A 4,732-nucleotide genomic window follows, 5' to 3' on the forward strand; every position below is an offset into this window, starting at 1 on the left:
TTGGCATGATATCATCATTTCATCCACATAGCATGTGCAAGAAAGTTGAGAGGGTTACGGCAAAAACTGGATGCACTTTGTGTACAAAACGGACAATCTCTTTCAAAGTATCAGGATTTCATCCGGAAACTCGTCTATTACAAAGGGATTTCATTTTTTAAAACTTATTTGAACTCCTGACTTTTTGTGTGTTCAAAATGCACCATTCAAAGCCACATCATCATTTTCAATCCTATCTTACTTCATTTGTTATTTTTCATGCATTTACTAATTATTTTGAGCTATAAGACCCTAAAATTGAAAAGTATTTCAAATGAACTCTGAAAAGGTTGAAAGTTGGCATGATATCATCATTTCATCCACATAGCATGTGCAAGAAAGTTGAGAGGGTTACGGCAAAAACTGGATGCACTTCGTGTACAAAACGGACAATCTCTTTCAAAGTATCAGGATTTCATCCAGAAACTCGTCTGTTACAAAGGGATTTCATTTTTTAAACTTATTTGAACTCCTGACTTTTTGTGTGTTCAAAATGCACCATTCAAAGCCACATCATCATTTTTCAATCCTTTCTGACTTCATTTGTTATTTTTCATGCATTTACTAATTATTTTGAGCTATAAGACCCTAAAATTGAAAAGCAATTCAAATGAACTCTGAAAAGGTTGAAAGTTGGCATGATATCATCATTTCATCCACATAGCATGTGCAAGAAAGTTGAGAGGGTTACGGCAAAAACTGGATGCACTTCGTGTACAAAACTGACAATCTCTTTCAAAGTATCAGGATTTTATCCGGAAACTCGTCTATTACAAAGGGATTTCATTTTTTAAAACTTATTTGAACTCCTGACTTTTTGTGTGTTCAAAATGCACCATTCAAAGCCACATCATCATTTTTCAATCCTATCTTACTTCATTTGTTATTTTTCATGCATTTACTAATTATTTTGAGCTATAAGACCCTAAAATTGAAAAGTATTTCAAATGAACTCTGAAAAGGTTGAAAGTTGGCATGATATCATCATTTCATCCACATAGCATGTGCAAGAAAGTTGAGAGGGTTACGGCAAAAACTGGATGCACTTCGTGTACAAAACGGACAATCTCTTTCAAAGTATCAGGATTTCATCCGGAAACTCGTCTGTTACAAAGGGATTTCATTTTTTAAAACTTATTTGAACTCCTGACTTTTTGTGTGTTCAAAATGCACCATTGAAAGCCACATCATCATTTTTCAATCCTTTCTGACTTCATTTGTTATTTTTCATGCATTTACTAATTATTTTGAGCTATAAGACCCTAAAATTGAAAAGCATTTCAAATGAACTCTGAAAAGGTTAAAAGTTGGCATGATATCATCATTTCATCCACATAGCATGTGCAAGAAAGTTGAGAGGGTTACGGCAAAAACTGGATGCACTTCGTGTACAAAACGGACAATCTCTTTCAAAGTATCAGGATTTCATCCGGAAACTCGTCTGTTACAAAGGGATTTCATTTTTTTAAACTTATTTGAACTCCTGACTTTTTGTGTGTTCAAAATGCACCATTCAAAGCCACATCATCATTTTTCAATCCTTTCTTACTTCATTTGTTATTTTTCATGCATTTACTAATTATTTTGAGCTATAAGACCCTAAAATTGAAAAGCATTTCAAATGAACTCTGAAAAGGTTGAAAGTTGGCATGATATCATCATTTCATCCACATAGCATGGGCAAGAAAGTTGAGAGGGTTACGACAAAAACTGGATGCACTTCGTGTACAAAACGGACAATCTCTTTCAAAGTATCAGGATTTCATCCGGAAACTCGTCTGTTACAAAGGGATTTTATTTTATAAAACTTATTTGAACTCCTGACTTTTCGTGTGTTCAAAATGCACCATTCAAAGCCACATAATCATTTTTCAATCCTATCTTACTTCATTTGTTATTTTTCATGCATTTACTAATTATTTTGAGCTATAAGACCCTAAAATTGAAAAGCATTTCAAATGAACTCTGAAAAGGTTGAAAGTTGGCATGATATCATCATTTCATCCACATAGCATGTGCAAGAAAGTTGAGAGGGTTACGGCAAAAACTGGATGCACTTCGTGTACAAAACTGACAATCTCTTTCAAAGTATCAGGATTTCATCCGGAAACTCGTCTGTTACAAAGGGATTTCATTTTTAAACTTATTTGAACTCCTGACTTTTTGTGTGTTCAAAATGCACCATTCAAAGCCACATCATCATTTTTCAATCCTTTCTTACTTCATTTGTTATTTTTCATGCATTTACTAATTATTTTGAGCTATAAGACCCTAAAATGAAAAGCATTTCAAATGAACTCTGAAAAGGTTGAAAGTTGGCACGGTATCATCATTTCATCCACATAGCATGTGCAAGAGAGTTGAGAGGGTTACGGCAAAAACTGGATGCACTTCCTGTACAAAACGGACAATCTCTTTCAAAGTATCAGGATTTCATCCGGAAACTCGTCTGTTACAAAGGGATTTCATTTTTTTAAACTTATTTGAACTCCTGACTTTTTGTGTGTTCAAAATGCACCATTCAAAGCCACATCATCATTTTTCAATCCTTTCTTACTTCATTTGTTATTTTTCATGCATTTACTAATTATTTTGAGCTATAAGACCCTAAAATTGAAAAGCATTTCAAATGAACTCTGAAAAGGTTGAAAGTTGGCATGATATCATCATTTCATCCACATAGCATGTGCAAGAAAGTTGAGAGGGTTACGGCAAAAACTGGATGCACTTCGTGTACAAAACGGACAACCTCTTTCAAAGTATCAGGATTTTATCCGGAAACTCGTCTGTTACAAAGGGATTTCATTTTTTAAAACTTATTTGAACTCCTGACTTTTTGTGTGTTCAAAATGCTCCATTCAAAGCCACATCATCATTTTTCAATCCTATCTTACTTCATTTGTTATTTTTCATGCATTTACTAATTATTTTGAGCTATAAGACCCTAAATTGAAAAGTATTTCAAATGAACTCTGAAAAGGTTGAAAGTTGGCATGATATCATCATTTCATCCACATAGCATGTGCAAGAAAGTTGAGAGGGTTACGGCAAAAACTGGATGCACTTCGTGTACAAAACGGACAATCTCTTTCAAAGTATCAGGATTTCATCCAGAAACTCGTCTGTTACAAAGGGATTTCATTTTTTAAACTTATTTCAACTCCTGACTTTTTGTGTGTTCAAAATGCACCATTCAAAGCCACATCATCATTTTTCAATCCTTTCTTACTTCATTGTTATTTTTCATGCATTTACTAATTATTTTGAGCTATAAGACCCTAGAATTGAAAAGCATTTCAAATGAACTCTGAAAAGGTTGAAAGTTGGCATGATATCATCATTTCATCCACATAGCATGTGCAAGAAAGTAGAGAGGGTTACGGCCAAAACTGGATGCACTTCGTGTACCAAACGGACAATCTCTTTCAAAGTATCAGGATTTCATCCGGAAACTCGTGTGTTACAAAGGGATTTTATTTTTTAAAACTTATTTGAACTCCTGACTTTTTGTGTGTTCAAAATGCACCATTCAAAGCCACATCATCATTTTTCAATCCTTTCTTACTTCATTTGTTATTTTTCATGCATTTACTAATTATTTTGAGCTATAAGACCCTAAAATGAAAATCATTTTAAATGAACTCTAAAAAGGTTGAAAGTTGGCATGATATCATCATTTCATCCACATAGCATGTGCAAGAAAGTTGAGAGGGTTACGGCAAAAACTGGATGCACTTCGTGTACAAAACGGACAATCTCTTTCAAAGTATCAGGATTTTATCCGGAAACTCGTCTATTACAAAGGGATTTCATTTTTAAAACTTATTTGAACTCCTGACTTTTTGTGTGTTCAAAATGCACCATTGAAAGCCACATCATCATTTTTCAATCCTTTCTTACTTCATTTGTTATTTTTCATGCATTTACTAATTATTTTGAGCTATAAGACCCTAAAATGAAAAGCATTTCAAATGAACTCTGAAAAGGTTGAAAGTTGGCACGGTATCAACATTTCATCCACATAGCATGTGCAAGAAAGTTGAGAGGGTTACGGCAAAAACTGGATGCACTTCCTGTACAAAACGGACAATCTCTTTCAAAGTATCAGGATTTCATCCGGAAACTCGTCTGTTACAAAGGGATTTCATTTTTAAAACTTATTTGAACTCCTGACTTTTTGTGTGTTCAAAATGCACCATTCAAAGCACATCATCATTTTTCAATCCTTTCTGACTTCATTTGTTATTTTTCATGCATTTACTAATTATTTTGAGCTATAAGACCCTAAAATTGAAAAGCATTTCAAATGAACTCTGAAAAGGTTGAAAGTTGGCATGATATCATCATTTCATCCACATAGCATGTGCAAGAAAGTTGAGAGGGTTACGGCAAAAACTGGATGCACTTCTTGTACAAAACGGACAATCTCTTTCAAAGTATCAGGATTTCATCCGGAAACTCGTCTATTACAAAGGGATTTCATTTTTTAAAACTTATTTGAACTCCTGACTTTTTGTGTGTTCAAAATGCACCATTCAAAGCCACATCATCATTTTTCAATCCTATCTTACTTCATTTGTTATTTTTCATGCATTTACTAATTATTTTGAGCTATAAGACCCTAAAATTGAAAAGTATTTCAAATGAACTCTGAAAAGGTTGAAAGTTGGCATGATATCATCATTTCATCCAC

Source organism: Aegilops tauschii, chromosome 3, assembly GCF_002575655.3.
Source record: "Aegilops tauschii subsp. strangulata cultivar AL8/78 chromosome 3, Aet v6.0, whole genome shotgun sequence".
Lineage (NCBI taxonomy): Eukaryota > Viridiplantae > Streptophyta > Magnoliopsida > Poales > Poaceae > Aegilops > Aegilops tauschii.